Consider the following 13,836-nt stretch of genomic DNA (forward strand, 5'->3'; position numbering starts at 1 on the left):
CAAATCGCGAGGATGAGCAACACAAGTGCTAGAGGGAGACCACCCCAAATACTGGAAATATTAGTGGTAGTCGAGGTGCAACGAGAGATTTTGCAGTGGGATCCGAGGCAAGGGCGCCAGCCAAAGCTTATGCTATTCACGCTCACGAAGATGCATCGGCACCAGATATTATCATTGGTACTTTTTGTCTTTATAACACTGATGTAACTGCTTTGATTGATCCTGGATCAACCCGTTCCTATTTATGTACGAATTTAGTGTCTAGTAAGAGTTTGTCGGTTGAGTCCACTGAATTCGTGGTTAAAGTGTCAAACCTCTTAGGTAAATATGTCATAATTGATAAAGTCTGCAAGAATTGTCTTTTGATGACTTGGGGTTAGAGTTTTCTAGCCGATTTGATGCTTTTACCATTTGATGAATTCGATTTGATTTTGGGCATGGATTGGCTGAATCTACATGATGCTGTTGTAAACTGTAGATGAAAGCTTATTGTCAGAACGGTAAGACTCTTCGTTTTGAATCCGATGATTTGAGTGGGTTGCCTATTGTGATATCGGCTTTGTTAGCATAGAAGTATGTGAGAAAAGGTTGCGATGCTTACGTTGCATATGTACTGGATACAAAGGTGTCTGAATTAAAGATTGAATTAGTGCCAGTGGTTTGTGAATATTCAGATGTGTTTCCAGAAAAGTTACCCGGGTTGCCACCGATCAGAGAGTTGAGTTTGCTATTGAGTTAGTACCGGGAATGTCACCGATATCGATAGCTCCGTACAAAATGGCTCTTACAGAGTTGAAAGAGTTGAAAGCTCAGTTGCAAGAGTTAACAGATAGAGGTTTTGTAGGACTGAGTTTCTCGCTGTGGGGTGCACCATTTTTGTTTGCAAAGAAGAAAGATGGTTCATTGAGATTGTGCATTGAATATCATCAGCTCAACAAAGTTACGATCAAGAATAAGTACCCATTTCAACGAATCGATGATTTATTTGATCAGTTGAAAGCTGCAATGATATTTTCAAAGATTTATTTGCTATCTGGTTATTATCAGTTACGGGTCAAAGATTTGGATGTGCCAAAAACTACGTTCAGAACCAGGTACGGACATTATGAATTTCTTGTTATGCCGTTTAGGTTAACTAACGCTCCTGCAGTCTTTATGGATTTGATTAATAGAATTTTCAAACCATATTTAGACAGATTTGTAGTTGTATTCATTGATGATATTTTAATATATTCCCATGATGAGTCTGAACACACCGAGCATTTGAGAATTGTATTTCAAACTTTAAGAGATAAACAATTATTTGCTAAATTTTCAAGTACGAGTTTTGGCTCCGTGAAGTTTGATTTTTAGGACACATTGTTTTGGCAGAACGCATCAGAGTTGATCCGAGCAAGATTTCAGCAGTTGTTGATTAGAAAACACCAAGAAACATATCCAAGTTTAGAAGCTTTCTGGGATTAGCGAGCTATTATCGGAGATTTGTAAAAGGGTTCTCAATGATTGCTACACTGATGACTCAATTATTACAGAAAGACGTGAAGTTTGAATGGTCTGATAAATACCAAGAGAGTTTCAATCAATTGAAAGCACTGTTAACTGAAGCACCAGTTTTGGTTCAACCTGAGTCGAGTAAAGAATTTGTGATTTTCAGTGATGTGTCATTGAACGGCTTGGGATGTGTTTTAATGCAAGAAGGCAAAGTGATAGTGTATGCTTCCAGACAATTAAAGACGCACGAGAAGAATTATCCGACACATGACTTGGAGTTGGCTGCGATCGTGTTTGCATTAACAATTTGGCGACACCATTTGTTCGGTGAGAAATTCCACATATTTACCGATCACAAGCATTTGAAGTATCTGATATCACAAAAAGATCTAAATTTGAGACAGCGAAGGTGGCTCGAACTATTGAAAGATTATGAATTAATTATTGGTTATCATACGGGTAAAGCGAATATAGTCGCGAATGCTTTGAGTAGAAAATCCTTGTTTGCCTTGAAAGCGATGAATACGCAATTGACTTTGTTAGATGATGGATCGATACTAGCTAAGTGAAAAGTTAAACCGATGTTTCTTCAGCAAATCTATGAGGCTCAAAAATATGATAATGAATTGCAAGCTAAAAGAGTACAGTGTGAGTTGACTACTGATTCAGAGTTTCAGATTGGATTCGATGATTGTTTGCTATTCTGAGGTAGAGTTTGTGTGCCGAAAAATATAAAATTTATACAGAAAATTCTACACAAGCTCATAGTGGCAGCTTATCAGTTCACCTTGGGAGTAACAAAATGTACAATGATTTGAGACAGTTGTACTGGTGGTCGGGTATGAACGCGACATTTCTGACTTTGTGTCTAGATGTTTGATTTGTCAACAAGTCAAAGCTGAACATCAAGTGCCTTCAGGACTATTACAGCCAGTGATGATACCGAAGTGGAAATAGGATAGAGTTACGATGGATTTCGTATTGGGATTACCTCTATATCCGAAAAAGAAAGATGTTATCTGGGTCATTGTTGATTGTTTGAAAAATTCCACACATTTTATTCCAGTGCATAAAAACTTCTCACTTGATAGGTTGGCTGAGTTTTATATTTTCGAAATCGTTAGATTACACAGAGTGCTAGTCTCTATTATTTTGGATAGGGATCCGCGATTTACATCATGATTTTGGAAGAAGTTACAAGAAGCTTTGGGTACACAGTTGCATTTTAGCACCGCATTTCATCCTCAAACTGATGGTTTGTCTGAGAGAGTGATTCAAATTCTTGAAGATATGCTTTAATGCTGTGGTTTAGATTTCGAAGGTAATTCGGAAAAATATTTGACGTTGGTTGAATTCGTGTATAATAATAATTTTCAATGAGCATAGAGATGGCACCGTATGAAGCTTTATATGGTCATAAATGTCGAACTCCATTATACTGGACCAAGCATAGTGAGAAAAAAATACACGAGGTTGATTTGATCCAAGAGACTGAAGAGAAAGTGAAAGAAAATCGTGACAGTTTGAAAGCATCTTCAGATCGACAGAAATCGTATGCGGATTTGAAAGGTAAAGATATTGAATTTCAAATTGGCAACAGACTGTTTTTGAAATTATCGTTTTTGAAAAGAATTCTCTGTTTTGGTCGCAAAGGAAAATTAAGTTCGTGATTTATTAGACTGTACGAGATAATTGAGAGAATAGGGCTAGTGGCATATCGACTTGATTTACCATTAGAACTTGAGAAGATTCATAATGTATTCCATTTATCTATGTTATGACAGTATCGATTGGACCCTTAACATATAATTTCTCTGAACAAGGTTGAGATTTAGCCCAACATGTCGTATAACGAAGAACCTATCAGAATTTTGGCACGAGAGATCAAAGAATTTATAAACAAAAGTATAGCCTTAGTAAAGGTTCTTTGGTAACGTCACGGGGTTGAAGTGGCTATTTGGGAACCCAATTAAGCTATGAGAAAAAAATACCCTAACCTATTTTCTAGTAAGATTTTCGAGGACGAAAATTCCTAAGGGGGAGAGTTGAAACAACTCGTTTTTAGTGAAATCAGAATAGTGGTTTTGAGACCACAAATTCAAAGTCAAAAAATTTATTTTAATATTATTTTGTGATCCATAACATGATAGTATTATAGTATAAAAATTTCATTAAGAAAATTTACTATTTACATGCTCAATTTGATGAAAATGACTAAATTGCGTAAAGTGCAAAAGTTGTGTTCTATTAGCTAAGTTGTTAAATAGCTATAGAACTTTAAACTGGAGGTCCTTATATGGTAATTAGACCATTAAAGATGATAGTGGATGTGCATGGCTTGGTAATTATGAAATTTTTAAAGTTAGGTAAGGGTAACTTAGTAATTAGCCAATTAATGATAAAAATAAAATAAAATAAAATGGCCATCATCTTCACACATGCATGAACCAATTTTTACAGTAAGGAACACATTGTAAAAGCTTGAAAATTTTTCAAAGAAAGTCCCTTGCATGTAAGTGTTATCTTGCCCCGTTTTTGTTTATTTTTTGTTTTCGGGATCTTTGTAGCTTAATCTAGCTAAATAGAGGACTAATTTGCAATATGGTTGATGGTCTAGCATTTTTTCATGAGAACATTTTAGTTGTTCTTGAAGTTTAATGGAAGAAAATGAATCATTGTTGTTAATTAAACAACTTTTGTCAAGTGATTTTTAAATGAAATTGTCAAATAGGGATTAAATTGAGAAATATGAAAATTATGAGTTAAATATGTGGAATTATGAAATGTATGGGATGCTATAGGCTTATAAGATATTCAACTAGGCTTGGGTGTGGTGAAATTACATGAATTTCATTTTTACGAGCCTAGGGACTAAATTGTAAAGAACCCAAAAGTATAGGGGCAAAATAGTAAGTTTGACATAACATAAATTTTGATTAATTTGAATATAATGAGGCTTAAATTAGTTAAATTTTATTATATAGATCAAGAAAAGCAACATTTGGAATTAAATCGGGGAAAGGATAAAGTCGTGGAGAAAACGGTCGTATTTTTATCGTACGAGTTCGAGGTAAGTTCGTGTAATTAAATTGTGTATTTATATGTTGTAATTGAATTATATGTATGTAAATGGTTTAATTATAATGTATTATTATCTAGAGCATAACCTACGATGTACGAAGAATACCGAGTCCCGTTTGAACTTTAGGAATTTGTAGGATACAAATGACATGTCATTAGAGTTATCGATTTGGTTGTGGTCCTGAATGTGTTGCGGAGACACCACAGCTCGTATGAGCTTACCGATTTCAGCTCGCTCATGAGAGCTTACCGATTCATAGCTCATATAAGCTTACCGTTATTTAGCTCGGAGGAGTTTACTGTTTATCGCTCGTACAAGCATACATGTACAAGAATTGATGGATTACAGTTCAGTACACCTCGTGTGTACTACCCGCGTATCTAACGATATTCTAAGTGGTTCAACTGGCATAGTGTTATTACGAGATTATACAAGTTCAATACGAACTAGTACAGGTATTTACATGGAGATGGTTGATATATATGATATACGAATATACGGTCGAGATGTTACATGTATATGGAATTGGAATAATTGTTGAATTCATACATGATTCTCAATTTTTATGTCTATACATGGCTAACTTGGTGAATGGATATGTGATAGGCTTTGGCCAAGTTGAATTGAGTTGTGCTTTGAGTTTCTTACCTAAATTTGTGGTTATATGAGAAGTTTAATTTCATATTTTACGAACTTACTAAGCTTAATTGCTTTCTCTATTTATTTTTCCATGTTCTATAGTGTCTCAGATGCTCTTTCGAACTGGAAGTCGTCAAGGATCGCATCACACTATCAAAAAATATTTTGGTTAAATGGCATGTATAGGTCTTTTGGCTATTGGAAGCCCATATGTCTTGTTGTGTTGTAGCCATTTAATTTGGCACGAATCTAGTTATGTATATAGGTAAGCCTTATAGTATATGATGTATGGAGGTTATGTGAATGTCTTTATTTTGAATTGGTATTTTGGGAATCAAATGGTTGAGATTTATAAGTGGCATACATACTAAGTTTTAGGCACAAAGATTTCATATATGTGTTTGACCAATTAGGTAAATTTGGATACATAGTTTGCATGATTATGAGTGGCCATTTGAGGTGTCTATATGTATCATGATGATATGTGATATTATTACATGTTATAAACTTGACATTGGTTGGTTTTCAATGTCTATTTATGCCATGGTTGTATGCATATTGATGTGTGTAGGTTGGTACCAATTTGGGTGAGAAATATGGCTTAGAAACTGACCTATTTTTGGCCAGACGAGTGTGTCTCAACCATGTGTGACACATGGCCAGGTGACACAGCCTGTGTCCCTTGTAACTTCCTTAGAAATTAAGTTAGGAGCTTCACACAGCCTAGCACACGGGTGTGTAGCTTGGCCTTGTGGCACAAGTCAGTATACCCTTCAGTTTATGCACGACCTAGCACACGGCCTGGCACACGGGCGTGTGAGGTCATTTCAAAGGGTATATGGCCTGGCACACGGGTGTGTGGTCTGGCCATGTGACCCAAGTCAGTATGCTCACTAGTTTGGACACGGGCTAGGACATGGGCAAGGACACTGGCTTGTGGCCCCATTTTGAATGTCCACATGACTTGAGACACAACTGCGTCTCTTGTCTCACACGGCCTAGCCACACGGTTGTGTTTCCCATGTACCTTTGAAAATTTTCCATGTTTTTCGAAAAATTCCTTGAGTACTTGGTTTAGTCCTGAACCATTTTTAATGTTTATCTTGGGCCTGGAAGGCTCGTATTAGGGACTATATGAATTAATTTGAATAGTTATTTATTTTAATGTGAAATGTACATGAGATGTTTGTTTAATCAAGCTATAAGTCTGGTAATGCTTTGTAACCCTGTTCTAGCGTCGGATACGGGTTAGGGGTGTTACAGCTATGATAGTATTATTCCAAGGGTAAAATTTACTATAGATGTGCATTTTTTTCATCTAAGTTTCAAAGATATTTATTAAGCTTCATAGATATTCACTTAAATGAATATTGTATCGATACTACAAATGAGAAAAAAAAAGAATATTGAATTTCTACTAATATAACAATCTATCAAAAAAGAAATGTGGTTTGAAAAAAATTACATGCCTTGCCTTTTGACGTGTACTATACAATTATTAGTACAATTGAAACAAATGTTAAAGTAAAGCAAAAGTTTCTAATGTAAATAAATTTACTACTTGGCATGATTGGTTAGATTATTTTGGATCATTTATAAAGTGAAAAGTAATTGAAAATTCATATTGTTGTTTATGGAAATTGATTATTAGAAACTCCCCAAATAAAGTTGAGACTATATGTCTTGCATTTTTAAAATGAATATCGGCCCATTTTTCTACAATGTGGATGATTTTGATATTATATAATTTTTGTAGATACATTTACAAGATAATTGCGTGTGTTATCAACTTGCAACCTTTCATATGCGATATTGCTTGTTCAAATAATTAAATTTTTAGATTGTGCTGATGAGTTTATATTCTAAGCTTTTGATGATTTTTGTATAAAAGTTTGAACAACTTTTGCAAATCATGTTATTTATAGGCACAATGGTTTAGAGAAATTATTGATTGGACGCATCCAGTTAATATCTAAATAATGACTTATGAGAACAAAGCTTCCCGTTTCAATATGAGATTATGTTGATTTACATGCTACAACACTTGCATGCTTCAAGCCAATAAGTTATAATAAATGCTCCCCATTACAATTGAATTTTGGTTAAAAGCCAAATATTTTCCATCTTTGAATTTTCGGATGTGTGGTATATATTTCAATTGTTGCATTACAATGCAAAAAGATGGATCCTCAAAGGAGGTTGGGAATATACCTTGGTATGAGTACCATTATATTATTAAATATTTTTGAGCTATTAATTAGAGATTTAGTTATGAAACAATTTGTCAATAATTTTGAGATAGTTTTCCCTACATTAGAAGGAAAGAAAAAAAAACTAGATAAATAAATTACTTGAATGAATAATGAATTATCATTATCTAGATCCTCAAACAAAATTATATGAACAAAAAGTTCAAAAGATAATTTATTTTAATTCAAATCAATTGTTAGATGTATTTATAGACCTAATGAAAGTAACCAAGTCTATAACCCTCTAAACTTGGCCTAGACGTTATGGCCGAATCTCGAAGATCACATTGGTCATGTTGTTGGCGTAGAAATTCATTTAACTATTTTCTGTTAATAGTTGTCATTATTTTAAAACATCATTTTGATTTACTTTAAGAAAAGCCAAGTATTGTCGAAATTGTTTATTTTTTAGAAAAACTCAAGTATTGATGGTTTACAGAAAACATCATAGTTCAAGTAAATGTTGTAGCGGAAAATAACACTCTTTTTTCATTTTGAAAATGTATTTTTGATATAAATTCCCTAACCCGTATCCATCGTCGAAATAAGGTTACAGAGCATTACTCGAAACATTCAATTTCAACCATTTTATAAATCTTGGCATAATTCAGTCAAACTCATGCATAATGTCCCTTATTCGAGCCATCGAGGCCCTAAAAACAGTTTAGAAATGATTTGAGACTAAATTAGAAACATTTAGAACTTCATGGAAAAAGATAGAGTTTTTCACACTATAGGGGTCACACGGTTGTGTGGCTAGGTCGTGTGACTCACACGGCTGAGACACACGCTCGTGTAACTCTCTGACTTGGGTCACACGGCCAAGCCACACGACCGTGTGTCAAGCCGTGTAACTCTTGAAATGGCCTCACACGCTTGTGTGCCAGGCCGTGTGCTAGGCCGTGTAACTGCCTAACTTGCAACCCTTTAAAACCACACCCGTGTCGCATGGTCGTGTGTCACACACAACTGAGACACATGCCGTGTGGTCAGGAAATAGGCCATTTTCAAGTCATTTCTTTCACCCAAACCATGCTTACTCATACAAGCCATTTGTACATAATTTCAAGCTACAAAATAAACCTAAAACATGCATAATAAAGCTAGTTCAGTATGGTATCTATTCATACGACCAATATGCCAAAAGACACCTCAATCACATAGAATCAAATCATCCTAAACTTAAACATAATTTAGCCATTCATCAACCAAACATTTGTAACCTAATTCCATACCAAAACTTACCTCAATGGCCACATACCAAAATCGCATTCAAGCATACCAAAAGAGCCATTCAAAACATAACTTCACTTAACCATTTCGACACCAACCATCAAAGCATTAAACTACCAAAAGTCCATCAACCAAAACACCACATTTACAAGCCAAATATAATGACCATTTCATCAAACATAATTCACCTATACATGTCATTATAACCATGACTCAAAACATCAAAATCTACTAATAAAGTTTTTGGTTAGTGTAATAGGTCTCCGGCAAGCTTCTAAATCGGTAGAGCTTTCGATAATCTATAAAACATAGAAAAGAAACACAACGTAAGCATATAATGCTTAGTAAGTTCGTAAATAATGAACAATGCTTACCATTTCAATGCATAAGCTTAAAAACAAACATGAATCAATCCAACATAACTTGGCACAAGCCTAAGCATCAACAACAACACAAATTAGTAAGTAAACTCATAAATTAACAATACCATCACATGGTAAGTAAATTTTCATGAACATAATACATATGAACTCATACTTTTTATATCATGGCTATACAAAATTGATCATCAATACTTCATACCTTTCCATAATTTTCATAGTGAAATCAATCGAAACCCTTACCAGTTCATCCCTTTTCATGCCCGTTGAACCACTTAGAATAATATTGAATACACGGGAAATTTTACACAAAATGTGCTAAACAATGGTCGAAACCATTCCCTTTCCTTTTCATTTTACTTTTCATAGATGCTCATACGAACCATTAATGGGCCTGCTCAAACATGCTGACGGTCTGAACGTAGCTACTCGATGACACTCACAAGTTGACGAGTATCCGCAGCAAATGCCAAAACTCAGCCATCGGTAAGACGTTTAGGACTAGCATCCAAAACATGGTAACCTAATGACATGTCATTTGTATCCTCTATATTCCTAAGGTTCAAATTGGGCTCGATAGTAGTCGAAACGTCGTTGGATTTTTCGTCGTGACATGATATAAAAATAATATAATAGCATTTAATTGAAGACATTAAAATGATATTTAAACGTACAAACTTACCTCGATCGCAAAACAATAAATTAGGATCGACTAGTCCCGCACTTTTTCTTTCCCTCGATCTAAATTCGTACGATGCTTAACTTGATATGCAAGGATAAGACATAGTAGAACCTTCAAGCTTCTTTAATGGAGTTCTTAGGTCTATTTTTGGTGGAAGAATAACAAAACAAGATGATAACTTTTTTTTATTCTTTGTTTTACTTAAATTAATTATTAAATTACATTTTTAACCTTTCTTTAATACTTAAAAATTCACCCATTTAATTTCCACTATATAAAGTTTTAGTCTAATTAAAAAATGAATCCCTCAACCAATTAATAGCATAGCCATTAGACCACTTTAGCTTATAGAACTCTAATTTAGCTCATTTTTTATTTAGTCATTTTTATCGAATTAAGAATGCAAACGATAAAATTTCTTAACGAAATTTTTACGTGATACTACTAACATACTGTAGACATTAAAATAATAATAAAATAAATATTCTCACATCAGATTTGTGGTCCTGAAACTACTGTTTCGATTTCACTGAAAACGGGCTGTTACATTTGATGCAACGGCCTGAATAATTTATTCTATTTCTATAAATCCTGACATAAATGTGTATCTGTTTCAGTTGTTAGGTGTTCTGGGTGTGTCTTAGAGGTCTTGGGTTCAAGTTTCAATCTTTGGAAATTTCTGTTATTTTTTACCCAAGCCTTAACCCTGTTGGGTGGGCTTATGTAAAACTGTCTGTTAATACATATCAGAAGGATTCTGCTGGTTCAAGTGGTAAGGAGTTAGATTCCTGGAGGTCTTGTGTTCAAATCCTTGCATGAGCAATGGTGATAATTTTTACTTCGGGTGTCTGATAGAGGTTTGGAGGAACCAAAATTCTGAAGGAGTTGAGAGTTTGTGAGTTAGTGGGATTTAGTGGTTAGGGGGAGATTAGGATAGATATTATTGGATTTTATTTTAATTTAATTTATTTTTTAAATTTTTTCTCTCTCTTCCAAAAAGAAACTAACGTCAATTTGTTCTTCCCTTTCTTTGCACTTTTATTCTTTTTTCCTTCTTTTTACTACCTTCTCCTTTTTCGTTCAAACTATCGTCAATCTCTACGTTTTGGTTCGGTGTTTCCTACCCGGGTTGTGATTGGTAAGTGCTCTTGAAGTTTTGTGCGATTGTAGGTCATTTTCGGTTGTGTTATTGATGTGCATTTTGGTGTTAAGTGCTAATCAAGGGGAACGAAATTCTTCGTCTATCGCGTAGAGTGTTAGGGCTATCGTAACTTTCTGGTTAGTGATTGAACTTTTCATTCTATATTACGTTCAAGTATGTCGATTGGGGTTTTGGTAATCGGTGTTTCAGTACTTAGTATTAATCATTGGAATTCGACTTTTATGTGCTGATGGTCTCGAGAGTGGTTTCACATCAAAACTGTACCAGGTGTGTAATCCTAACACGAAAATCAAGTTTCGGTGAAAGCCAAAAATAGAGTTTATCAACGCCACATAGGCGTGTGGCTGGCTGTGTGACTGATGAAGGTGTAGCCGTGCGCAAGACACGATCGTGTGATAGTGTGAGTGTGGCCATGTGGACCACATGAGCTAGGCTAAGTTAGGCGTGTAGGCCTACACGAGCGTCTGGATTTTGGGCCAAGCCGTGTGGGACACACGGGCAAGGTCAATTTGGGTGTGTGGGCTGCACAGGCATGTAGGTCCACATGGGCAAGCCACACGGACATGTGGACCCAAAATTCTAAACTCTTCCTAGGGTCGTACGAGTCATTCTGATCGACTATGGGCCTACCGTAGGATCTGTAAGGGCTAACCAAACCCTAAATTATTTAATTTAATATTCAGATAGTTTGCTCTGAGTAGGACACTGATATGTATGTCTGACTGTTCTTTTTTAGTGTATATGTTATCTATATACGAGCATGTTAAGCATGATATTGCTATATTTGTATTCTGTATCTATCGAAATTGTATTTATGGAGGAAGTGATCTGTTTGACGACTCTTCGCCTATATTCTGGCAGCTTGTCTGCATATTATTTGTTATGTGTCGCATCAACACTATATGGTGTGTAGGGATGGGTGGGTGTTCTTAACCCCACATGGTGTGATGGGATAGATGGAGATGGTGTGTAGAGGATGGGGGTAGGATTCTGTTATATGTTCTATACATTTGATTCTGATATCTGTTTTTGTTATAGAATTTGGTCTAGATCTACGTCTGACTGGATATAAAACTCTGTATATGTTACATGTCTATCTCTGATGGGTTACACACTGAGTTTAAGTAAACAGATTTAAATTTTTGATTCTGATATCTGTTTTCGACTGTTTGGTTTAAATTTTTGGTTTGGCTGAGTTATGATTTCTAAAACTATGACAACTTGACAAAACCCTGATTTCACACAAACAAATGTTAAATTTTGAAAATATAAGAATGGCTTGTTTTAGACGGGTTTAACAACTTTTGTTGCTAAATGATTTGGTTAACCTTAAAGGATAAAATGTGATGGTTTCAATAGTAATTATATAAATGAATATGTTTTAAACTTGGGTATTTTATCAAAATATCATCGGCTTCAAAATCCTTCTTCGTAACACTTTCAGATTCGACCATAACGTCTAGGTCGAGTTCGAGGTATTACATTTAGTGGTATCAGAGCCAGGTTGCAAAACTTGGGTTGTGAATTTTGGGTTTCAAAATTATTTTTTGAAAAAAAACTGGTTTTCAAATGATTTGGATAATTTTGAGTAAGTATGTGGTACACCTAGTCTTCGGCGCTAATCCTGTAAGTATTTCTAAACTTAGATAGAAATTTTTGAAAACATTATAGTTAGTATTTCCTGAAACTGTACTGAGTTAGTTAAAGACTAAAACTTCTGAATACTTTTTAACTTCTGATAGCTTGACCATAGAATATTTGTTAATAAACACTGAAACTGATGTATAAAATTTTATAATGTAGATAAAACTAAAAATACGATGAGTGCTCGTGGAACTCGTAGTTGTGGTATTCGGGGGCGTGGTGGGCGCCGTAGGGAGGCTCGAGCTAAGTTTTCTTCCTTGGGCAGTATGCCAAATTTGGATACGAGTGAGACACCAGTTTCACCTGCTACTGAGATTGGGTCTCAAAGCCGCTCCGCTGGAGATGATGCACTGTCCCAAGCCATGTTAAGAGTTTTGGAGAGGGCCGCTGGACCCTATTCTGAATCTGAGGGCCGTAGGTCAGTAACTAAACGACTCTGATCCAATGGAACTGAGTAGTTTAGGGGTGTCACTAGAGTCACCCATACTATGGCCAAGTATTGGTTGGAAGCCATCAAGAGGATTATGAACGACATCGACTGCACTCCTAAGAAAAAATTGAAGGGTGCAGTTTCTTTGCTTTGCGATGAGGCATATCAGTAGTGGTTGTTGGTTGAGGAGGGTACCCAACTGGATCGTCTGAATTGGGATTACTTTAAGACTAATTCCCAAAGAAAATATGTAGGCGCGAGTTATGTTGATGCTCGTAGGCGTGAGTTCATGAATCTCACGTAAGGTGATAAGTCTGTGGCTGAGTATGAGGCTGAGTTTCTGAGATTGAACCGCTACGCTCAAGGCATGGTGGCATCCAAGTATGAGAAGTGTGTCTGTTTTGAGGATGGTTTGAGAGATTGTCTGAGGATTCTGATTGCTCTGCAGAGGGAGCGTGAGTTTGTTGTTCTGGTGGATAAGGCGAAGATCACCGAAAAGGTTAAGGGCATGGAGCGCCAGAATAGAGACCTAGAGAGAGGTAAGAATAAGAGGGATTTAGAACCCTCTAGTTCTATTTAAAGGCCTAAGAAACAGGCCAGACCTGATGAGCCTGTTAAAGTTGGGGTTCTTGGTTCTCGTACTGGGATTCAACCTTGTGGTGACTGTGGTAGGCGCCATCCAGGTGAGTGTTGGAGGAGATTAGGGGCTTTTCTGTGGTGTGGGTCTTTGGATCATCAGATTGGTGAGTGTCCACATCCTGCTGATCAGATGCAAGCTTCAAGACCAAGTTTTGTTCAGCCTCAGAGGGCAGTACAGCAGCCACCTAGGGGTCGTGGATCGGTT

Source organism: Gossypium hirsutum, chromosome D01 (assembly GCF_007990345.1).
Source record: "Gossypium hirsutum isolate 1008001.06 chromosome D01, Gossypium_hirsutum_v2.1, whole genome shotgun sequence".
NCBI classification, from domain to species: domain Eukaryota; kingdom Viridiplantae; phylum Streptophyta; class Magnoliopsida; order Malvales; family Malvaceae; genus Gossypium; species Gossypium hirsutum.